Consider the following 26,360-nt stretch of genomic DNA (forward strand, 5'->3'; position numbering starts at 1 on the left):
CTGCATCATTCTCCCTGTCAGAGCTAAAATGACATTATTGGAAACAAAATTAGATTAGATTCAACTTTATACAGAGCCAATGAAATGCAGTAGCATCTAACCAGATGTGCAAGATAGAGATTATTTACATATAATACAGTTAAAGTGCAGAAGTGACCAGATAAGTGAAATGAGGAGACACAAGGTAAAGAATATTCAACAGGTAATGCTGATTGTACAGCGTATAGACTAGTAAATAATTACTAATGAAAGGTGGGTAAAGTGGCTAAATGAATGGGTAATGAATCAGAATAGAGTATATACAACGGTCAGCCATAACATTAAAACCACCTCCTGGTTTCTACACTCACTGTCCATTTTATCAGCTCCACTTACCATATAGAAGCACTTTGTAGTTCTACAATTACTGCCTGTTGTCCATTTGTTTCTCTACATGCTTTGTTAGCCTCTTTTCATGCTGTTCTTCAATGGTCAGGACCCCCACAGACCAGGTATTATTTGGGTGGTGGATCATTCTTGGCACTGCAGTGACACTGACATGGAGCTGGTGTGTTAGTGTGTGTTGTGCTGGTGTGAGTGGATCAGACACAGCAGCGCTGCTGGAGTTTTTAAATACCGTGTCCACTCACTGTCCACTCTATTAGACACTCCTACCTAGTTGGTCCACCTTGTAGATGTAAAGTCAGAGACGATCGCTCATCTATTGCTGCTGTTTGAGTTGGTCATCTTCTAGACCTTCATCAGTGGTCACAGGACGCTGCCCATGGGACGCTGTTGACTGGATATTTTAGGTTGGTGGACTATTCTCAATCCAGCAGTGACAGTGAGGTGTTTAAAAACTTCAGCAGCGCTGCTGTGTCTGATCCACTCATACCAGCACAACACACACTAACACACCACCATCATGTCAGTGTCACTGCAGTGCTGAGAATGATTCAACAGCCAAATAATACCTGCTCTGTGGTGGTCCTGTGGGGGTCCTGACCATTGAAGAACAGGGTGAAAGGGGGCTAACAAAGTACGCAGAGAAACAGATGGACTACAGTCAGTAATTGTAGAACTACAAACATGGTAAGTGGAGCTGATAAAATGGACAATGAGTGTAGAAGCAAGGAGGTGGTTTTAATGTTATGGCTGATCGGTGTAGGTATGGCAGATACATACAATATATACATTATTGTTTATTGTCATGTTGATTACAGTAAATTTTGGTTGTTTTTGTTGTGTTTGTATTTTTGATTATGATCATTTTCATCAGCACCTTTATCCTGCTCAGGGTTGCGGTGGGTCAAGGGTCTTTTTCCATTTACTCTGATGCCCTGCTAAATGATAGCACCGCCAGGGTTCTAACTCAGGTCTCAGGGGTGGTGAGCTAGCGTAATAGACCGCTGAGCCATTCCAGCGCCGTGATGAAGATAACTGCATCTGATATCATTGCAATCAATATCAGAGGGGTTTGCTTACATGAGCTGGTATTTTCTTTTGTGTTGGCCAACATTTTGACTAACTGGTCATACAGTATTTCATTTATATCACCGTAGCTATCAAAAAAATCTGTTAGATGTTACAAAATACAGAGTTAGAGCACAAAATGTCACTCTGGTGATAACTAATTACTCACATTGTTATGTAAAACAGATAACATGATAAATGTCTGAAAATTGAAATGACTGAAAAATTAACACACTGGCAGGAGCCCAGTAAGAAATCATAATGAGGAACTGTTAGTAAATTATTTGCCACAAAAATCTAAAATCGCTTGCCACACCCTTTTCTACAAACTTTGCCGCATTGCAATGATTATGCAAAGCACGGAAACGACAGAGCTCGCCACGGAAATGAAACGCTTAAAAGACTGATTACAATCTTTGACTGGCTGAAACTATCAAATACATTATTTTTCAATTACTCTATCAAGTGCTACCATAAATATCTGAACATTCTCCACAAATTAGAAAAGCCATGTGTCATGTCACCATTTCCTACAGAACATGTGTAATCTGTTTTCTACCAGTGTGTACATTTAGCTCAGAGCGATTAGTTTTAATGACATACCTGCTGATAAAAACTGCTAGTCAGCTTTCCCACCATCATTCACCTGCATTCGTTTCCTGCAGAAGACACTACATTTAACCAAGAACTATCAGCGAGCTACATGGAACTGAACTATACTAAACAACTACTGAATGTTTCCATGCATTCCTGCTGTTCTTATAATCTAAAGTAATTGATAAATGAAAACCTAATGGGGAATGTGGGGAAAAGATTTTACTGCCATAATGCTGCAATAATGTAGTTTAATGCTATCATTAGAAAGCACAATCACAGGACACAGGGAATCAAACCTACTTGCGGTGAGACCACCGCATCGCGTCCACTGTACTTATAAATAATGAATTAATTTAAAAAATAAAAGACACTATATAAAAAGTATACATGTGAAGGTGAAATAAAACCAAATCAAGATTTTACAAACATAAAAATTTAAATGTAATTAAAACTGCACCTGCTTCTATTATTTGCTGACACAGAGGTAAAAATATTAAACCCAGAGAGAGTGCAGATAATCTCAATTAGGGATGTAACGATACACTCTACACACTATGCGATGCGATTCATGTTACTGGGTTCACGATACGATTTTTTCCCGATTTTTTAAAACAAAATAAAATTGAATACAAATTATGACAAAGTTTCCTTTTATTATTTCTCTTTAAATAAAATGAAATACGGGTCCGCTCAGGTGGCGCAGCGGTAAAAACACACGCTGGAACCAGAGCTGGGATCTTGAATACATCGTATCGGCTGAGCGGCCACATGAACAACGATTGTCCTGTTGTTCAGATATGGGTGGGATATTAGGCCGGATAGGGGCTCTCTCTCATAACTAATGCAATTACGACCTCTGCTGGCTCATTGATGGCGCCTGCACAGAGATGAGAAAAGAGTGCTCTCAGGGTGTGTCTCTCCGTACACAGTGCTGAGCTGCACTGCACTCGTCAAAGTGTAGGTAATAAGGTTCCCACGTGTCGGAGGGGGCGTGGGTTAGCTTCTTTCTCCTCAATCAGAGCAGGGATCAGCATTGGTGGAGAGGAAGCATGATACAATCGGGCAATTGGACGTGCTAAAACGGAAAAAAGGGGAAAGATGCATAAATAAAATATAAAAAATAAATAAATAAAATACTGTATTTGTGCTTATCTTTTATTTATCTAAATAATGAATGCCCTTTTATTTCTGAGGTAGGTATGCCAAATAATGCTGCACATTTCCCTTTTTGTGTGAAAAAAAAACTGAAATGAAATAAATCCCACATTATATAAATAAATAAATAATACAAATAAAGAAAGTATCCTCAAATAAATAAATTTGGCTGGAAAATTCCAAACCTGGCAACCCTGTAGTGACGTCAACCAGGCGAGGTAAATAGCGCCAGTGCCCTCTGCTGTTTAAAGTGAATATCGATTCATTATACATGTAAACCGATTTGAATCGTTACACATGTGAATCAATTTTTAACTGTCTTGTGGTGCATCGTTACATCCCTAATCTCAATCATTTCTAAATTAAAGTTAATTAAACCAAAAAATGGACAGGTGTGCCACAAGATTTTGAAACATGTTCTTACGATAATGATTTGGGGGAAAAAAGAGAAAAGCCACAAGAAAAAACCCCAACAACTTTTACTTAAGTAAACTATTCATTTTAATTGTTCGATTTCATTACACATAATAGCAGAGTAAAAAGTGTTTTTCTGTGGCACTTCAATTCTGTGGTCAGGTGCAAATTGTTTGTCTCAATTATCCTTGAGATGTCAATTTCAGTCCTGCCATGGAAGTACTCTGAAGTGGCATGGACAGGCAGATTGGTAAGAAATGAGATGAAGAAACAGATGAAGGCAGGAAATACAGGAACATCCTTAAAAACCTTCTCTAGAGCGCATATACACACTCAGACTGGGGTGACGAGTCCTCTTTCAATACAACAACAACATCAAGCAGCTAAAACAACACTGAATGTCCTTGAGTATGCCAGTCAAAGACCACAGAACATCATCAAACATCTGAGAGCAGTTCACTGATGCTCGACGTCCAATCTAACAGAGCTTAAGAGAATCTGCCATGCAGAATGGGATAAACTGCCAAATCTAGACAAAAAATAGCTATAAAATTGCTCAAAGAGGCTATAACGTTTTGAATAATGTTTGAGTCGTACTAGTACGTACTAAACTGACCCAAATTTTTTTCAGTTACAATCACTTACATTAACATTCATGGTATTTATGTAGCAGATGCTTTAATCTATTACATCGATTACAATTGTAGCCAGATTACAGTGCAACCAATTTAAGGTCTTGCTCAGGAGTTCAACAGTGGTCATTTGGTGGTGTGGCTTGAACCTGCGACCTTTTAATTACTAGTTCAGTACCTTAACCATCAAGCTACCAGTGTTTAAATTGAGACTCCACCACGTTTGTGCTGACAGTAACTTCATGTGCTAAAAATCAATTGTGTTCGTTAAGCTGAGCAGAAGGAATGGAGGAATGTAATGATTACTATAATTACGGTAGACATAAATACTCATGAGAACAGCAGGGTTGCCATTATTGTGCAGTAAATTAAGTCACTGTCCTGTAAAGTCAGTAGGTTTAAAGGAAGGGGTTCATAGCTATTGTGAAGATGTGAAATTTGTGTATACAGACGCATGATTCCAGCAATGCCTACAGTACTTCTTACCAAACTTCAAATGAAGAATGTAATGATTACTATAATTACAGTAGACATAAATACTCATGAGCACAGCAGGGTTGCCATTATTGTGCAGTAAATTAAGTCATTGTCCTGTAAAGTCAGTAGGTTTACAGTAAAGGATTCATGGGTATTGTGAAGGCGTGAAATTTGTGTATACAGAATCATGATTCCAGCAATGCCTACTGTACTCCATACCAAACTTTAAATGAAAAGCTGTTAATGGCAAAATGAATCAAATGGGTCAGTAGCTAATACAGCTCCTTGCTTAAATTGCACTAAATTTAATGTATATTTGTATGTCATGTTTTTTTTTATTTATTTACAATAATATCTGATGATATTTTGAAAAAATCTGTGCATCTGCATCAGACTAAATAATCCAATCAGCACAGGATTCCCCCAACTACTTCAGCCAATCATAATAAGATACAATTATTAAGCCGCTCAGGAAAAAAACACACGCTAGCACACCAGAGCTGGGATCTCAAATACATCGCATCGAGTCTCAGCTCTGCCTGCCGCCTGGGCTGAGCAGCCGCATGTGGGGGTCCTGACCATTGGAAAACAGTAAAAGCAAGTAAAAAAAGTATATAGAGAAATAGATGGACTACAGTCAGTAATTGTAGAACAACAAAGTGCTTCTATATGGTAGGTGGAGCTGATAAAATGGACAGTGAGTATAGAAACAAGAAGGTGGTTTTAATGTTTCGGCTGATCGGTGTATTTATATATTTATTTATTTATATATAATGGATTGGCAAACTTAGCTTTTACCAGCACAGTTCCATTAGAAAAACAAAAGTGACAGGCAGCAGGGATGAACTGAAATGATTTCAAGCCTGAGCACATTGTACAACCCTCCTCCAAAGTTAAAGCAAATAGTCATGAGGAAGGATTTAAATAATCAGACGGCAGTAAGAGGTGTGATTCACAGAAAGCGAATTCTGTCCAGTCAGTCCAACAGATAACAGAGTAAGAAGTATTTAAAACACTCACTAAACACTAAGTACTGCCTGAAATATTCACTCTCCTGCGCAGCTGAAATGGACCCAAATAATTTTAATGAGCAAATCCATTAGACACACTGGTAGAGAGAAAAAGAATCTGCTGACAGTCCACAGAGCAATGAGAGCACTGCTCTATTTATAGTCTAAAGTGTAGTGAGCTCAACCCAAATGAGCCGACTGGGGATCACTCTTCTGTATCTTACTCACAGATTAATATATATGGTTACCCCCTTCACAGCACTTCATCATCATCCTCATATGCTGCACGGCCAAGAGCACGTGTATACGTTTCCTGGAACATCACATCTACAATGTTTCATAATGTTATTGTTGTATAATTTTAAACTTACTGGCATTAATATTGAGTTGGTCCTTTGTCTGTAAGAACAGTCTACCCTTCTTAACATCTCATTACATTTTAAACCATGTGACTGTATGTGGCTGAAATCCCTGTATACAAGACCATTAATAAAGCAAGGCACTAATATTAGGCAATAAAATCTGCCTGCAGATGGATTTAATCTTGAAAGGTGTTGCAGGGAATTGAAAGCTCTGAGCAGCTTCACAAAACTCAAAACTTGTTTTTTTTTAAGATCTGTCAAACTTTGAATAATCAATTAGACTACCATATGCTGGTGCTGTGATAAACCCCATTAGCGAATGTATTTCTACTACTTTGGGGTCCTGGGCGGCACGGTGGCTAAGTGGGTAGCACTGTCGCCTCACAGCTAGAAGGTCCTGGGTTCGATCCCCAGGTGGGGCGGTCCAGGTCCTTTCTGTGTGGAGTTTGCATGTTCTCCCTGTGTCCGCGTGGGTTTCCCCTAGGCGCTCCGGTTTCCTCCCACAGTCCAAAGACATGAAGTGAGGTGAACTGGAGACACTAAATTGTTCATGACTGTGTTCAATATAAACTTGTGAACTGATGAATCTTGTGTAATGAGTAACTACTGTTCCTGTCATGAATGTAACCAAAGTGTGTAAAACATGACGTTAAAATCCTAATAAACAAACAAACTTCAGGGTCCAATGGGAGTATGTTTTATACCACTTCAGCCACTTTTTTGTAGTATTGTTGGCAATACACAGCCACAGAAACCCAATCAATAAAGCACCGGAGAAAACAGTTTCTGTTGTTCCTACTAATGGTAGATTAAAACTCAGTACTGAGTGTTGCAACTAAGGACTGATCAGGGCAATTATAGCCTAGTGGTTAAAGTACCGGTCTAGTAAGCGGTCTCCTCCTCTACAACATTGGGAAGATTCGGCCATTTCTCTCCATGGAAGCCACTCAGATTCTTGTGCAGTCACTTGTAATCTCACGGTTGGACTACTGCGACTCCCTCCTGGCAGGTGCTCCCATGTCCACTATTAAACCCTTGCAGCTCATTTAAAATGCAGCTGCTCGCCTGGTTTTTAACCAGCCCAAACACTGCCACATCACCCCACTGCTGCGTTCTCTTCACTGGCTTCCTGTAGCTGCACGTTTAAAACACTGATGCTCGCCTACAAAGCCAAAAATGGACCAGCCCCAAGTTACCTTCAAGGTCTAATCAAACCTCGCTCTGTACCACGCAACCTCCGAGTCACTAGTCTTGCTCGACTTGAGCCTCCACCCAGAACTCGAGGAAGACGAGCATTAAGGCTCTTCTCTATTCTAGCACCCAAGTGGTGGAACGAACTTCCCCAGGCTGTCTGAACATCTGAGTCTCTTGCTGTCTTTAAAAAACGATTAAAAACCTTCATCACCTCTTTACTAAGCACTTAAGCTGACATGTACTTACTTACTAACACTCTTACTCATTTCTTGCAACAACAAAAAAATAAACTTTGGTTCTAACACAGTTTCAGCAGATTTGTGTTGTAGAGTAAGGTTATGTTTACTATGGAAGCACTTCTGTAAGTCGCTCTGGATAAGAGCGTCTGCTAAATGCAGAAAATGTAAATGTAAAATGTAAGCATAAGGTTGCTGGTTCAAACCCCAGCACTGCCAGGTTGCCACCATTGGGCCCTTGAGCAAGGTCATTAACCCTAATAAATGCTTCAGCACTTGTCGGTTCTGTTCTGTAAATTGGAGCTACTGCCCTACTGCTTCCTCAGCTGTTGTTGCTTATTTCATCCAAAAAGCACTTGTGGCTGAACCTTTTAGACCAACCATCCATAGACTAAACCAGACTCCACTTGTTACATCAGTTCAGACTGGTCGCTAAACAAATGATCGGTTAAATCAGGCATAGCTCCAGTCTGGATGGTATAAAGGCCTGCAGCCATGCTGATTGTACAAATGAGACACTCTTTTTCTAGATATTTCCACATCACAATAAAATCACTAACAGCTCACCAGGGAGGCTCAAGCAAAGCAGAATGTTGATAGAAAAGTGCCATTCAGTGACAGTGTTATGTTGAAAGTCAATAAGTATGACCTTTTCTGCTGCCAGCAACCAGTCTATTGCGATTGCAGGGCGGTATGATTGAAGTTAAGTGGCTGTTAGCCATGGGTTTGGATAAAATAGCCAAACCCAGTAATTAGAAATGGTGTCAGTCTATTTTCAGACATGTACCTTTCTGCAAAAAGAAAACAACTGGACAGCTTTATTAGCCCTTAATAAGATATAATTTTTAAAAGTGTGAGAGATTTACTGGAATTTTACTTGGTAATTGGTAAATACATAAAGCTTGCATTTCCAGTGAGAAATACACAAAATAATGAGCTTATATTTATTATATATATCCAGGCTGTACCGTATGCTAATGACTAAAAACTAATTGACACTTGTGGTGGGTGGGTTGGGTTGCACAGCCGCAAAGTACACTAGTCCACCACCGCTGAGATCCGGGAATCAAAAGAAAAAGAAAATAGAACGCCTCTATTTGTCATATATACATATACAGATGTACAATACAACAAAATTATTTCTTTGCATATCCCAGCTTGTTTGAAAGATGGGGTCAGAGCGCAGGGTCAGCTGTTGTATGGCACCCCTGGAGCACAGAGGACCTTGCTCAAGGGCCCAACAATGGCTGTGTGGCAGAGCTAAGATTCGAACTCTCAGCTTTTCAGTTGATAGCCCAAAGCTCCACCCACTAGGCTACCACTGTCCCAAATTGTAACCAAATTGACAAATGGAGCGGTCAGGCAAGTGCACGGACAAAACTGGCTAACTGGGGATGTGCACATGTGAGTGCGCTCTCAGTGCCAGTCTCAAGGATAAAAAAATAGGAGGTTTCACCAGGAAGGTCATCTGGCATAAAAACTGTGCCAAGTCTGGCATGCGAACCAAGTCAGCTGTGGCGACCTTGAAATATGGAGAATAACAAAACAAAAACAACAACTAACTGATTAAATACAAGCATAAGATATTTGTAAAGGTCAATTATTAAATAAATCTCTCTTCACAGCTGATGGCATTTAATATTTAATTATGTAATTATGTGCAGCCAGATTTAAATGGGCATTTAAAAAAATGTCATACTCATCAAGATGATATATCAAGTGTACTATTAAATATGGAGTGTTCAACACTCAGCACTTACTTTAAACTGGAGTAACATTGATATCTGATTCTATTTAAATATATCTAAATATATTTGTATACTTCCACATCTACACATGCTAAAACACAACATTCAAAAACACGACGGAATACACTGATCAGCCATAACATTAAAACCACCTCCTTGTTTCTACACTCACTGTCCATTTTATCAGCTCCACTTACCATATAGAAGCACTTTGTAGTTCTACAATTACTGACTGTAGTCCATCTGTTTATCTACATACTTTTTTAGCCTGCTTTCACCCTGTTCTTCAATGGTCAGGACCCCCACAGGACCACTACAGAGCAGGTATTATTGAAATGGTGGATGATTCTCAGCATTGCAGTGACAATGACATGGTGGTGGTGTGTTAGTGTGTGTTGTGCTGGTATGAGTGGATCAGACACAGCAGCGCTGCTGGAGTTTTTAAATACTGTGTCCACTCACTGTCCGCTCTATTAGACACTCCTACCTAGATGGTCCACCTTGTAGATGTAAAGTCAGAGACATCTCATGTATTTCTGCTGTTTGAGTTGGTCATCTTCTAGACCTTCATCAGTGGTCACAGGACGCTGCCCACGGGGTGCTGTTGGCTGGATATTTTTGGATGGTGGACTATTCTCAGTCCAGCAGTGACAGTGAGGTGCTTAAAAACTCCATCAGTGCTGCTGTGTCTTATCCACTCATACCAGCACAACACACACTAACACACCACCACCATGTCAGTGTCACTGCAGTGCTGAGAATGATCCACCACCCAAATAGTACCTGCTCTGTGGTGGTCCTGGGAGAGTCCTGACCAATGAATAATAGCATAAAAGGGGGCTAACAAAGCATGCAGAGAAACAGCTGGACTACTGTCAGTAATTGTAGAACTACAACATGCTTCTATATGGTACGTGGAGCTGATAAAATGGACAGTGAATGTAGAAACAAGAAGGTGGTTTTAATGTTATGGCTGATCGCTATTAATAAGATTCACTATTTACCACCAAAAAGACTTACATATAAATATTTAGAATAAAGCAACTCGAGTGTACAGTATACTGCATGAATCAGTTACAATATGAATGAAGATATGTATTAATATTGGTGAAGGTCCTGGTATGTCCAGTGCTGAAAACACCCTGTCCACCAGTCCAGCATCAGTCCACCCTGTGTGATACCCTGTGTGATGCACTTACATCCACTTACAGCTCAGGCCAGATTAGAGTAATCAGTCCACTTAATAGCATGTTTTGGGAAGGTAGGAGTAATCCATTAATCAAGGAAACCTAGACCTTAAACGCAAACAGGCAGTACCCCGGTGTGAGGAACAAACCGGTATACTCTGTACTACACAGTCCTTATTATATCTGCTGGGCAGGAATAAAATAAAATGGTCTGCCAGTGCTGCCCATAAAATCCAAGGTAGAATAAATGATACTGTATATAAAGAGGGATGTAAATATGAAACTTATGTTTATCAGTCTGGTCAGTGTGGTTATGATATTCTGTTTAAAAAAAAACAATCTTACAAGCTACTTCATTTAAAACTAGTCATGCGTCTATCTTGCACTGGAGGATGTATTTAAACCTTTAACTACACATTTGTAGATGCTACTGCTACTGTCATGCTCATGTAGACCGTTTGTTTGCCATCATCAAATTATTATACTGAAGTTCATGTTCACCTGGGTATCACATTACTGCTAAATCTGATTTGTTTTTTACCATTATACAACAAGTCAGTCTAAAAAGCAAAGAGTATACAGCAGCTGTTAGCACAGTAACAAAGCTATATTTAAGACATATTGTACCTCACATATGTGCTGTCCTCTCCACTCCATGCCCATCCTCCTCGGCTCATCTGTGGAGACAGAGGTGAGAGGTTATAGACAAAGCGCTCAAGAACATGACATGTAGAGAGAAAAAAGAAAGGTGGAGATAAACTCAGAGACGGACAGAAAGACAGAATGACTGGGACAGTGAGAGAAAGGATGACACAAAGAGAGATGGATGAAGGATAAATGGCTGCATTTTTATGAGTCTGTCAAAGTCTAAGACTGAAACAATTGATTATTAGGCTTGGTTTGATTGGAAGGCCCACTGTGACCTGTCACTGTCAGAAGATTGATGTGTTGTAGTCTAACTGAACGAAGGATTTATATCTTAAAGAAAAGCTGTCGCTGAGAAATGATCCTCACACCACGTGTGCTAGTCTGTTCCTCACAGCATTAGAACCACGGCATGTTCAGTGTTTGTGTTTTACTCTGAACAAGATGATGAAAAATTAAATTAACACAAACTCATCAGATTAAACTGGTATTACTGTGCTATAGACGGGGTGTCACACTTATTATCAGGAAAATGCCTCACAAATAGTCTAATAAGAATGACTAGTTAATTAGCTTGATTATTGGAATTACTAGTTTTGCTATTGTCTACACATAATAGCCCCACCCCTGGGATCGATCCCCAGGTGGGGCGGTCCGGGTCCTTTCTGTGCAGAGTTTGCATGTTCTCCCCGTGTCTGTGTGGGTTTCCTTCGGGAGCTCCGGTTTCCTCCCACAGTCCAAAATCATGCAGTCAGGTTAATTGAAGACACTGAATTGTCCTGTAAGTAAATGGGTGTGTGTATGTGTGTATGCCCTGCGATGGACTGGCACCCCGTCCAGGGTGTTACTGTGTGCCTAAAAATGCAAAAACATTACTGACCACTTGTTAAAATATCAGGTTTTTTTTTGCAGTTGGTCACAGACTAAATAGCTAAAAAAAAACTAATGAAGCACAGTGGACATGAGAGAGAGGGATATCTGCTTTCTGAGTATCAATATGTAGTTATACAGTGTATCACAAAAGTGAGTACACCCCTCACATTTCTGCAAATATTTTATTATATCTTTTCATGGGACAACACTATAGACATGAAACTTGGATATAACTTAGAGTAGTCAGTGTACAGCTTGTATAGCAGTGTAGATTTACTGTCTTCTAAAAATAACTCAACACACAGCCATTAATGTCTAAATAGCTGGCAACATAAGTGAGTACACCCCACAGTGAACATGTCCAAATTGTGCCCAAAGTGTCAATATTTTGTGTGACCACCATTATTATGCAGCACTGCCTTAACCCTCCTGGGCATGGAATTCACCAGAGCTGCACAGGTTGCTACTGGAATCCTCTTCCACTCCTCCATGATGACATCACGGAGCTGGTGGATGTTAGACACCTTGAACTCCTCCACCTTCCACTTGAGGATGCGCCACAGGTGCTCAATTGGGTTTAGTCCATCACCTTTACCTTCAGCTTCCTCAGCAAGGCAGTTGTCATCTTGGAGGTTATGTTTGGGGTCGTTATCCTGTTGGAAAACTGCCATGAGGCCCAGTTTTCGAAGGGAGGGGAACATGCTCTGTTTCAGAATGTCACAGTACATGTTGGAATTCATGTTTCCCTCAATGAACTGCAGCTCCCCAGTGCCTGCAGCACTCATGCAGCCCAAGACCATGATGCTACCACCACCATGCTTGACTGTAGGCAAGATACAGTTGTCTTGGTACTTCTCACCAGGGCGCCGCCACACATGCTGGACACCATCTGAGCCAAACAAGTTTATCTTGGTCTCGTCAGACCACAGGGCATTCCAGTAATCCATGTTCTTGGACTGCTTGTCTTCAGCAAACTGTTTGCGGGCTTTCTTGTGCATCAGCTTCCTTCTGGGATGACGACCATGCAGACCGAGTTGATGCAGTGTGCGGCGTATGGTCTGAGCACTGACAGGCTGACCTCCCACGTCTTCAACCTCTGCAGCAATGCTGGCAGCACTCATGTGTCTATTTTTTAAAGCCAACCTCTGGATATGACGCCGAACACGTGGACTCAACTTCTTTGGTCGACCCTGGCGAAGCCTGTTCCGAGTGGAACCTGTCCTGGAAAACCGCTGTATGACCTTGGCCACCATGCTGTAGCTCAGTTTCAGGGTGTTAGCAATCTTCTTATAGCCCAGGCCATCTTTGTGGAGAGCAACAATTCTATTTCTCACATCCTCAGAGAGTTCTTTGCCATGAGGTGCCATGTTGAATATCCAGTGGCCAGTATGAGAGAATTGTACCCAAAACACCAAATTTAACAGCCCTGCTCCCCATTTACACCTGGGACCTTGACACGTGACACCAGGGAGGGACAACGACACATTTGGGCACAATTTGGACATGTTCACTGTGGGGGGTACTCACTTATGTTGCCAGCTATTTAGACATTAATGGCTGTGTGTTGAGTTATTTTCAGAAGACAGTAAATCTACACTGCTATACAAGCTGTACACTGACTACTCTAAGTTATATCCACGTTTCATGTCTATAGTGTTGTCCCATGAAAAGATATAATGAAATATTTGCAGAAATGTGAGGGGTGTACTCACTTTTGTGATACACTGTATATGATTATTATTATAACATATTAGGAATAACTGATCTTTGCCTAATAAATAAATATCATTTCAGTGAATTACCTGATAAGAGCATTTGTTATATATGTAAATGAGTAGGATTATTTATGTTTTACGTTTATTTGGTGTAAAACTGAGACAGATCCATCTTTAAACTACTATAAAAAATAATGTCCATATTAATGTTTGAATTGAACTGTACTGGGTACAACAGCGTTTTTTTTAGTTCCGTTCTTCCTCTCACTTTCTTCTCTGTTTCAGCTCCAGCGTTCCCTGTCCTGCTTTCTGCCACTGGACGTGTCAGAATCGTTGATGTGAGCAGTTTATTGGGAAATGAAAATGCTGAATCCCATGTCACAGCAGGATCCAACAGTGTGTTCTCTCATAAAACTGTGGTGGCCTGATTATTTAGTCTGTGTTCCTCAGAGCTGACATACACACATTATAATCACTGCTGCTGTTCTCCTCTCTCGTATTTTCTTAAAGAGAAAAGCTCGTGTAAATAACACCACTGTGTGATTGAACTGTCAGTGAGCGTGAGATAGTTACGTTGGGTAATAATGTCTGCGCTCATTCAGCAGGCTAATATTTAGATTATCAGTTCAGTGCACTCATTTGTAAATAAGCTGTCTGTTGGAATGATGAATGTGCTCTGGTCTATGAGCCAACACCGAAAAGAACTGGGGACAAAAGAATCATGTTGTGTAAAATTGAAGCCACATTTTTTCTGTTTTTCACAAATTCTTGAGCTGCCGTGGTAATGACAAATAAATGCTCTAAACCAGCATTCACACTGATATATTTATACTGCTTTAAAAATTACCAAAGGGAGAATTATTATTGAAATATTAATTGCCGCTGACAACTGATAACTACTGGCATGGAACTGCAGGGTAATTAATGAAGCAGATTTATCATATTTAGTGCTGTAGCGGTGGCAGGGTGACAGGACTGATACTGAGAGAACTCCTTCCAACTGAGATTAATGAATGTCAAAGCACTAAAAATATTGTACATCTCAGACTATTTGTTGACCTTAAAAGAACAATCCAACACACAAAATCACATCTGCAAAAAGTTAAAGTCAAGCAGTACCGTGCAGCGGATTTATACAGCAAATGGAATTCAAGTGTGGTGAATTTATGGATGTTAGATATAAGGTAGTCGCACAATACCTGGAATAATAATAATTAGAAGTATAATAAACACATATTAAACAGGTTGTGACAGTCACACAGTCTCTACTCATACACCCACCACACACCCCAGTTTAACTGTTGAGTCTAGTTTTAGCTTTTACTGCTGCAAATTAAGCATTCACTGTTTTATTCACCCAGTTTTCCTCCCAATCTAGTCATGTCCAGTTACCCGACTGCATTACGCTTCCTCTCTACTGATGTTGACCTCCACTCTGACTGAGGAGAGTGACCAACACATGCCCCATCCGACACGTGTACAGTAGCCGACCGCATTTTTTCACCTGCACCAGGCGCCATCAATCAGCCAGCATTGCATCGTAATGGCATTAGTTATGAAGAATGCCCTCTGACATGTGTGCAGTGGGTAGCACTGTTGCCTCACAGCAAGAAGGTTCGATCCCCAGGTGGGGCAGTCTGGGTTTACTCCGGGTGCTCCGGTTTCCTCCCACAGTTCAAAGATATGCAAGTGAGATAAATTGGAGATACTAAATTGTCCATGACTGTGTGTGATATAAACTTGTGTAATGAGTAACAACCGTTCCTGTCATGAATGTAACCAAAAGTGTAAAACATGACGTTAAAATCCTAATAAACAAACAAACGTGTGCAGTACCGATCTTTTCACCTGCATGACGTGAGTTCATATGTGGATCAGCTTTGCTCATGGAGAGACACCCTGATCCCCAGTATCCCCCGTCTCTGTGCAGGCGCCATCAATCAGCCAGCATTGCATTGCGATTGCATCAGTTATGAGGAATCCCCTCCGACACCCTCTCTGCAACCGAGTCAATCATTGTTCGCGTAGGTGCCCAGCCTGCTGGTAGCAGAGGTGAGATTTGAACTGACGAGTTTGAGATGTCAGCTGTCAGCTCTGGTGTGCCAACGTGTTTTACAGCTGCACCACCTGAGCGCCGTAAACATTCACTGTTACAGTGAATGCTGTTAGGACCGGTTACTGCTTCCTTTAAAAATGTGCTAATGTGAAGCTACACAGAGAGTCTGTACTTACACTTTACATGCCAAATTCAGCAAATGTTAATGAGGCATTTACCTCCTCATTGTTCTGGGTTTGTCCTCTGACTGTTCTTGGTTTGTAATGCACTTCTCTTGTGGCACTTTAGTGTCACATCTTGTGAAATCACATCCTGTGTTTGATTTGTTTAGATGCCTTTTGATTTGTACTGTGTTAATACCTTAAAAGTATAGCTCAAAAATTTATTTGAAAACGAACTGAGAAGGGGTCTGAGCAGGGGGGTCTTGGTACGTTTCTAAACGGATTCCGGTGTGCACCAGAAAGCTGTAACAAACTGTACTAACAGAGCAATTACACCGGAGTTTGTTTTAATCAAACCAAAGCTAATAAATGTAAACACACCCTTATAAATCTAGCATGTACATAATAAGTAGCGTAGTCAGCAAGTTTTCTTCCACGATCAGAACGCAGTATTTCGGAACCAAGGACAGCAGCCATGTGCTACAGTTCATCACTGTGGAGAGCTCCAACAATGTGCCCCATAAAGCAACAAAAACAAGGTCAGCTAGCACACAGTGCCCGTCTTTCTCCTACAGGAACATTACAGCTTTATACACCGATCAGCCATAACATTAAAACCACCTCCTTGTTTCTACACTCACTCTCCATTTTATCAGCTCCACTTACCATATAGAAGCACTTTGTAGTTCTACAATTACTGACTGTAGTCCATCTGTTTCTCTGCATGCTTTTTTTAAGCCTGCTTTCACCATTCTTCAATGGTCAGGACCTCCACAGGACCACTACAGAGTAGGTATTATTTAGGTGGTGCATGATTCTCAGCACTGCAGTGACACTGACATGGTGGTGGTGTGTTAGTGTGTGTCATGCTGGTATGAGTGAATCAGGCACAGCAGCGCACTCACTGTCCACTCTATTAGACACTCCTACCTAGCTGGTCCACCTTGTAGATGTAAAGTCAGAGACGGTCGCTCATCTATTGCTGCTGTTTGAGTTGGTCATCTTCAAGACCTTCATCAGTGGACACTGGACGCTGCCCACGGGGCGCTGTTGGCTGGATGTTTTTGGTTGGTGGATTATTCTCAGTCCAGCAGGGACAGTGAGGTGTTTAAAAACTCCAGCAGCGCTGCTGTGTCTTATCCTCTCATGCCAGCACAACACACACTAACACACCACCACCATGTCAGTGTCACTGCAGTGCTGAGAATGATCCACCACCTAAATAATAGCTGCTCTGTGGTGGTCCTGTGGGGGTCCTGACCATTGAAGAACAGGGTGAAAGTAGGCTAAAAAAGTATGTAGAGAAACAGATGGACTACAGTCAGTAATTGTAAAACTACAAAGTGTTTCTTTATGGTAAGTGGAGCTGACAAAATGGACAGTGAGTCTAGAAACAAGGAGGTGGTCATAATATAATGCCTGATCGGTGTATATAGCAAATAGCTGATGCCAATTTACAATTCAACAACTGAGGGTTGAGGGCTTTGCTCAAGGCCTAACAATGGCAACCTGGCAGTTGTGGGGACTGAACCAGCAATCTGTAAATTACTACAGTATTACATTACTATATGCAGTAATTCATACCCAAACACTGCACAACAACGTGCACTCATGTATATATCATGTCTTATGTTTTAAGCTTCCTGAAGCGTTTTAATATTCCTCATTCTCTATCACTGCTCTGCAGACGTAGCTCAACAGCATTTGATTATACAGTAGCATAATGACAAAGCTGAACTGAACTGGATGATGCTAAAAGCCTGACACAAAGAAAGGCTGTGTGTTGATGTGAAATTAGAGCACAAATAGAGAACACTTGGAGCGCACACAGGAAAGGTTAAAGCTGAAAGGCATTCATAGCAGGGAATAAACAAAGAGTAAGTCTCTCCTGCTGCACACCTATAATTTAGAAATCTCCTTAAGGACAATATGGTAATGTAACGGTGAAGGGTAAAATACAGCAGGGGACATAAAAGAAGCAGTAAAATGTAATAAACGAGGAAGTTAATAGATGATGATGCGGGGCAAAGACGTTAAAAACATACAAATCTATTTTAGTAATGGATTAACACAGGGGTTTTCAACCTTTTTGGACATGCCCCCCCTTTCCGTGTGCCGATGTTAAACTTGTGCCCATGTCCCCCCAATCAACCCTCGCCCAGAAACTATTGTGAAAGCTCCTGACAGGTTAAAATAATAGAATTAATGTTGTGCACATCAAACATATGATGCAATTTCGCAAGATTTAAATATTTACAGTGGGGTCAAAAAGTAGTCAGCCACTGATTGTGCAAGTTCTCCTACTTAGAAATATGAGAGAGGTCTGTAATTTTCATCATAGGTACACTTCAACTATGAGAGACAAAATGAGAAAAAAAAATCCAGGAAATCACATTGTAGGATTTTTTAAGAATTTATTTGTCAATTATGGTGGGAAATAAGTATTTGGTCAATAACAAACAAGCAAGATTTCTGGCTCTCACAGACCTGTAACAACTTCTTTAAGAAGCTCTTCTGTCCTCCACTCGTTACCTGTATTAATGGCACCTGTTTGACCTCGTTATCTGTATAAAATACACCTGTCCACAGCCTCAAACAGTCAGACTCCAAACTCAACCATGGCCAAGACCAAAGAGCTGTCGAAGGACACCAGGAAGAAAATTGTAGACCTGCACCAGGCTGGGAAGAGTGAATCTACAATAGGCAAGCAGGTTGGTGTGAATAAATCAGCTGTGGGAGCAATTGTAAGAAAATGGAAGACATACAAGACCATTGATAATCTCCCTCGATCTTGGGCCCCACGCAAGATCTCATCCCGTGGGGTCAAAATGATCATGAGAACGGTGAGCAAAAATCCCAGAACTACACGGAGGGACCTGATGAATGACCTGCAGAGAGCTGGGACCAAAGTAACAAAGGCTAACATCAGTAACACACTACGCCGAGAGGGACTCAAATCCTGCAGTGCCAGGCGTGTCCCCCTGCTTAAGCCAGTACATGTCCAGGCCCGTCTGAAGTTTGCCAGAGAGCATATGGATGATCCAGAAGAGAATTGGGAGAATATCATGTGGTCAGATGAAACCAAAATGGAACTTTTTGGTAAAAACTCAACTCGTCGTTTTTGGAGGAAGAAGAATGCTGAGTTGCATCCCAAGAACACCATGCCTACTGTGAAGCATGGGGGTGGAAACATCATGCTTTGGGGCTGTTTTTCTGCAAAGGGGACAGGACGACTGATCCGTGTTAAGGGAAGAATGAACGGGACCATGTATCGTGAGATTTTAAGCCAAAACCTCCTTCCATCAGTGAGAGCATTGAAGATGAAACGTGGCTGGGTCTTCCAGCATGACAATGATCCCAAACACACCGCTCATGCAACGAAAGAGTGGCTCCGTAAAAAGCATTTCAAGGTCCTGGAGTGGCCTAGCCAGTCTCCAGACCTCAACCCCATAGAAAATTTGTGGAGGGAGTTGAAAGTCCGTGTTGCCCCAAAACATCACTGCTCTAGAGGAGATCTGCATGGAGGAATGGGCCAAAATACCAGCTACAGTGTGTGCAAACCTGGTGAAGACTTACAGGAAACGTTTGACCTCTGTCATTGCCAACAAAGGTTATGTTACAAAGTATTGAGTTGAACTTTTGTTATTGACCAAATACTTATTTTCCACCATAATTTACAAATAAATTCTTTAAAAATCCTACAATGTGATTTCCTGGATTTTTTTTCCTCATTTTGTCTCTCATAGTTGAAGTGTACCTATGATGAAAAGTCTGTTTCTCCGGGTACATCATAGAAATTTGGTGTTTAATATCAGTTACAGCTAGTCGTAATTCGTAAGCGGTACGTGCTTTTAATGTAGCCGAGAGCAGAAAACATTACTTCACAGAGCCAAATACAGGCAAAAGTACATCAGGTGGTAAGTTCACCAGTTCAGGATACTCTGCTTTAAGAGACAGCAAAAATCATTGATGTACATTGCTTATGTCTAGTTCACACTACACGATTTTTGCCCTTATTTTTGCTTGCAGACTCGTCACCACTAGATGTGGCAGCTCGGGAGCAACTCAGCTTTCACTCGGGGCTCGAAACTCAGCTCTTGCTCGCCATGTGTGAACTGTCCAACGACTCGATCTGAGCGGCTTGCCGAGCGCTCGCAGACTCGAGAAAAATATCTAGCATGTTAAATATCAGGATCAGTCGGGCGACTGACAATGAGTGCTATGTCGAACTACAGCCAATGAGAACGCAAGATATGGGGTGAGGGGAAACCCGGGGGAGGAGTTCTAAAAACATGGGACGGGGGCGTAATAAAGTTTATATCAGAATACATCAGCACACACACAAGTTTTACAGTGTTTCTGACCTTATTGTTCTCGACAAACTATCATACCAACGCTGCATTGCAAAAAATATTTATTAACCTCCAACTCATTACAGTACAGACGATACCTGCTGTTCGCGTAGCCAAATCCACTCGGGTTCATTTATATATTCCTACTTGATTTTACGCTGCACATCAGCGCACAAACAATTTTGATCGCTCGCTTATTGTTGATGTGCATTTTTGGACGTGGTATCAAGTTTTTGTGACAAAACGTAGTTTGGGAGACCAGAGAAGCTCGCCTGCGATTACAGTTGGTGATAGATCATGTGGTGTGAAACCCCCTATCGCCGATCAGTTGTTTAGTGTCAAAACCACAATGACTGAAATGGCTCCTGAGTGCAAGAGATCAAGTTGTGTAGAGTGAACTGTACAGCAATCTGAATGACCTGAAAGTCGTCAAGTGTGAACTTGGCATAATCGGCATCAGCGCTATCGGAATGGATGACCTCACTAGTGGAGTCCTCGGCTAAAACAACGCAGTCATTGTTTTTGCCACTGATTTATCTTTACTTTTTTCAGACTAAGCTGAATAACTTTAGACATGCTTGTGGTCAGCAAGACTAATCAATGTCTCCTGTGGGTGAAAAATGAATTGCTTTAGCTTTAGAAGTAAAAAATGTCGTAATGTCGCAGGTACTCACAGGTTGAAAACCCCTGGATTAACACACCAACATAGAGTCTTTCAAACAGCGGTACTGTGTATTTACTGGGACATTTTCTCAGCTGAAGTTACAGACTGTGGATTCCCTCTTCAGCCTGTAAGTCTGTTGACAGGTAGAGAGTTTAACAGCTGAGCCAGCTGTGAGATTGTCACAGTTAAGTGACTCGCTGCCATTATCACTGTACGCAAGCAGCTGATGGGAAATCGTATCTGTGCACAGCTGAGCAACTATTTAAGCTCCAATCACACGCACACACACGCGCACACACACACAACTCACTTTTCCTTAGGCTGAAGTATTGAAGCAAAATTTACCTCATCCAGACAAAAAATCCCTGTAGGCAGTTTAATTAAAGTTAGCTATTGATCTGCACAAAGCTAATTTGATTAGTCCAGCGTAATCACAGAAGATAATGTGTCAACACTACTGTTTGAAATACCAGCAAGCTTTAATAGGTATTGTTCAGCAGTTATGTCTTAGTTGTCACAGCCTAATAGAAAGCAGCTTCTACAAATTTGGTTTTAGCTTCTAGAAATTTGACGTGTCACTCCAGCTGGCAAGAACGTGGTCAGCGCTATGGCAGAGCACTAATAAATGCAATCCTTAACGTGTGCCAAGGTGCTTTAAGTCAGGGATAAACGGACTAATCCCCAGCTCGATTGCTGAAATGTGCTTCTTATATGCAAGCGTGGTTGCTTCAAATCCTTGGTAATGATATTCATTAAGACACAAAACACTTAATTGGCATTAAATCGACAAAATGCTTATAATTAGAGCTACTAGAAAATGGTTTTATTTACAAAATATTTTCACACTACGTATTGTTTGAGAGCTTGAATTATCTCAGTTTGGATCTCACTTCACCTGTGAGGAACAATACAACAATTTAAGCAATTTGCTTTAAATACTAATAATATCCTTGGGCAATAATTATTGTGCAATTTGGCAGAATAAGAGAAACATGCCATTAGGCAGAGTGCCTACAATGATTATAAGCAAGGGACGTTCTGCCAAATCCAAAAAAAAGGGACCTTTTAAAAGCATGAAAGCGAAGATTTCAGTCAAAAATTTTGCTTCAGTTCCCAGCACTAGAAAAAAAAGACAGGAGACAAGGCTGTGGCCTTCAACAACTTTGAACAGGGCTGAATTACTTCTCCTTTTCTTATTTTGTCTCTGTCTGTTACTAAGCGGTGGCAGATTTCATCAGCACTTCTTATTCAGAAAGTTTGCACGTCCTTGGTGAGTTCCTTACCTCAAAGCCTGGACTTTTCTCTGTGTCTTTCACACCCTGTCTGTCTGTCACTAACTGCAATTTAAATAATCCGTGTCTCTCTGGGTGTCTCATAATTACACACAAACAAATAAAGACAGTTCGTATTCAAAAATTACTGACAGCGCGAGTGCACGATTAACGCTCAGATAGTAACTGCAATCTCTCAACAGGCATCTTAATAACAATGAGTGTAAGATCTAACTGGCTCTGCACTGATATAGAGGTGATGTATCCGCTGTTAAACATTTATGACCTGCAGGTAAATTATTACTGAGTGGACAACTACATCAGTGCAGATGTTTGACTTGTGTTCTGCATAACTGCACAAACTACTGATTTATGTATTATCATATTATGATTATACATACAATATACATATAACATGTTGAACTCGCAAGTTCAAATCTCGGCTCTGCTACCGTCAGGCTGGGCGCCTGTATGGACAATGAATGGCTCGACCGAAGGGTGGAAATACTGGAGGGGATTTCCACCCTTTCTCTCTGCTGACTTGTCGATGGCGCCTGCACAATGACATGGAGGATAATAGAGACTGGTGTGTGATACTAAGAATCTGTGCAATACAGATCTCCATATAAACTCGCCTTGGGTGGGTGAAACGAAACAGCTGGCTATATTACACATGTATCGGAGAAGGTGTGTGTTAGTTGCAGCTCTCCTCGATCTGGAGTGGAGGTGTGCTGCAGTAGAGGAAGCAAATGTGATCGAGTGATTGAATACAACTAGATTGTGAGAAAAATTCGGACAAGAATCAACTTTTCATTTTATGGCTGTGAGTTACTTTCCAATTATTGTATTTATATACATTATGTACTTAAAGTCAACTAAAATAAAAAATAACATTAGAGGAGCAGCATTTATTACACAGGCTTGTTTTTTTCCAAAAAACTCCTTCCAAAAATATCAACTGGATAGATTAGATGTATTGGATGAAAGACAAAAAGCTGAATTTTAATTGTGAATTTGTGGCTAAACAATAAACAAGTTAGAGACTCTTTACATCACACTTACAGGTTTGGCTTTAACATCGGTATGGTATCTGTAGGGTGTATTTCTGACTGGTTCCCAGGGTATGACTCTAGACCACATGTGTCAAACTCAAGGCCCGCAGGCCAAATCCGGCCCGCCACATCATTTTATGTGGCCCGCAAGAGCTTAAAAGACGTATGATTGTCTTAAAATACACTGTAAAATCCCACATAAACTGCATCTCCCACAATGCATGCCGATTTTGTGAACCGCAAAGTGACCGCATCACGCCATTAGATGGCAGTGTTTTCACATCAGTTTTGTTTTCCAACAAGTGATGTTGAGAAATATTTACAAATAATCCCAAAATGTACAAGAAGAGAAAACTGAAGCAAGTTTGTGCTTCAAGAAGAAAAACCGGTACGTCTGTGTTAAAAGGCTGTGTCTGTGGTAAAGGAAGACAATATAAATGTAAATAAACATTATAAATATACAGAATAAATTTGGCATTTTTACACCAAACGCAGAATTTAGCCTACAAGAAAAACAACAAATTGTCCAAGACTTAAAAGACAGACTGCAATCACAGCAGGATACGTTACAATCGTCCCTTTGTGAAAATGAGTTTGACACCCCTCATCTAGACCAACTGTAACAAGTGTTGAAAAAATCATAATATACATTACAGTGACAAACTTGATACTTAGCAAATTAGGCTGCTGAATTACACCTCAGCTCACCTCCCTCACTATAAATAAATCTGATGATTAGTAAAAAAGAAAAAAAAGTAGGTTCAGCATAATCATAACAGAAACACCTAAAGCACACATGGGCATTGTGGCAAAACCAGCTTTGTGATATCCAAAAAGAATATCAAGACTGAAAAACAGTAAATGAGGTATTTTGACTCCAAACAAAATAGCAATAGGGCATTGTGTTGAGTTCATTTAAAAACATGCACATTTTGTTCACACCTGTTTTTGTAAAAGTTGGTTAAATAATAAAATAATGTTGATCTGTTACTCTGTCTGATTCTCATTTTCAATGTGTAATTGAAAGATCAACTCATAACAGTAACAGCTTATTAACACTGTACAATGTTCTGCTCTTGATGAAGAGATGCACTTAATATTGAGCAGAATGAAGTGCTAAGTGCAGCCTATTTGTCCGTCCCTTCATAACAGTAACTGCTATAACAGCACAACAGAGTGAAAAATCCTCTAGATCTGTGTGAAAGATCTCAAATTAGCAGACATATGGTTGCAGTTGTTGCTGCTAAGGGTGGCCCAAAGAGTTTATTTTTGAATAATTAAAACTGTTGTTTCAAATGTACAACCCCAAATCAGAAAAAGTTGGGACAGCATGGAAAATGCAAATAATAATTAAAAAAACACAGGGTTTCTTACATTTACTTTTGACTTTAATTTGATTGCAGACAGGATGACCCTGAGATATTTCATGCTTTATCTGCTCAACTTCACTTTATTTATTAATAAACATCCATTCCTGCAGTTCAGACCTGCAACATATTCCAAAAAAAGTTGGGACAGTAAAGCATTTACCACTTTGTAATGTTGCTATTCCTTTTCACCACACTTAAAAGACGTTTTGGCACCGAGGATACCAAGTGATTTAGTGTTTCTGGTTTTATTTTGTCTCGTTCTTCCTGCAAACACGTTTTGAGATGTACAACAGTACGGGGTCGTCGTTGTCACATTTTTCCTTTCAAAATTCTCCACACATTCTCTGTTGGGGACAGGTCAGGACTGCAGGCAGGCCAGTCCAGTACCCGAACCCTTTTCCTCTGCAGCCATGCCTTTGTAATGTGTGCAGCATGTGGTTTTGCATTGTCTTGTTGAAAAATGCTGGACGTCCCTGGAAAAGATGTCTTGAAGGCAGCATATGTTGCTCTAAGATCTTAATGTACCTCTCAGGTTTAAACTGTCTGCAATCGAATAAAAGTCACAGTAAATGTAAGGAACACTGCATTTTTATTTTATTTGCATTTTCCATACTGTCTCAACTTTTTCTGATTTGGGGTTGTACTACAGTTCTTTACGCCCTCATGGTCTCATTTTACATGTATTTATTGTTTGAGGGTTTAAACATTTAGTGTGAGAATTTTACACAAAGACCTGAATGAGGAGCAAAGCATCAGTGAGGAGCAAAAATATTGCATATTTAAGTACCTGGACTTCTAATGAAGCAGGTATTTTGACAACAGCTCTTGTAAACTAATCATCATTCTCAGCCTCTTTTTGTGTTAGTATGTAAAACAGCGTTAATGTTAAAATCAATCCCATCAAGCAGAGCTCTCTCTCTGATATCTGTCCTGGGAAGCAGACTGATATAAACAAAGTGTGGGAGAAATGTTGAAGCAGGAAATAAGGAATTCAGGGTGTTTAGTGGAGCTCTTTATACATTCTAAGCGTTGAGTCTATGTGCAAAGGACTCTGGTGAGTCCTCCAAAGAGCACACAAGAGATAGGCGGTGATTAACCTTCAGCGAGCAGTCCATGTGCTGCAGCCTGACAGAGCGCTGACAGGCAAAAGGATGAATGACACCGAGGAACTCAAGCTTCATGCAAATTCAGTTATCTCGCCTGCTTTTATATATTTAAATACCAGAAAAAGGACCTGTGTATAAAACATGAGAATAATACAAACACAGTAAATGTAAAGCTCCTATAAGAAATGATGTTTTGACGTTCTTATAAATAAGACATTAGCAGAAACAACCAGATGACAAAGCAAAACAGGTAAAGATGCACAAATCTGATAGTAATCAGAATTCAGGGCTCTTATTTACTGAAAATGCACAACCGTCCAATTCATCCTGAGGATTTTAGATAAGATTGATATCTGGGTTCTGTGCAGAGCAGCTAAGTCCTACCACACCAACTCAGCAAAACGTATTACAATGAATAATGAATTATATTTATAAAATATTACTTTTTATTAAGCTTGTTTTTTAAATGGTGGCATGTTATGCTAAAATAGGAAATGACCTTCCTCAAACTGTTGCCCCAATAATGAAGGCACATATTTATTTAGAATATAAAGGTACAATGATAAGAATTGTACTGTCCACCTAACTCCAAAATAGTGATGTTGGTGATGAACTGATTGAACTACTAACC

The 26,360-nt window shown here is 40.4% G+C and overlaps 1 protein-coding gene across 1 annotated transcript in view; it reads right to left on the minus strand.

Moving 5' to 3' along the window:
- b3galt1b (UDP-Gal:betaGlcNAc beta 1,3-galactosyltransferase, polypeptide 1b) overlaps nt 1-26,360 on the minus strand; it is a 190,543-nt gene that overhangs the window by 83,366 nt on the left and 80,817 nt on the right. Inside the window, exon 2 of the mRNA XM_063006115.1 lies at nt 11,092-11,141. The gene's annotated coding sequence lies outside the window, so the exon portion shown is untranslated. The remainder of the gene's footprint in view (nt 1-11,091; nt 11,142-26,360) is intronic.

Source organism: Trichomycterus rosablanca, chromosome 12 (genome assembly GCF_030014385.1).
Source record: "Trichomycterus rosablanca isolate fTriRos1 chromosome 12, fTriRos1.hap1, whole genome shotgun sequence".
NCBI classification, from domain to species: Eukaryota; Metazoa; Chordata; class Actinopteri; order Siluriformes; family Trichomycteridae; genus Trichomycterus; species Trichomycterus rosablanca.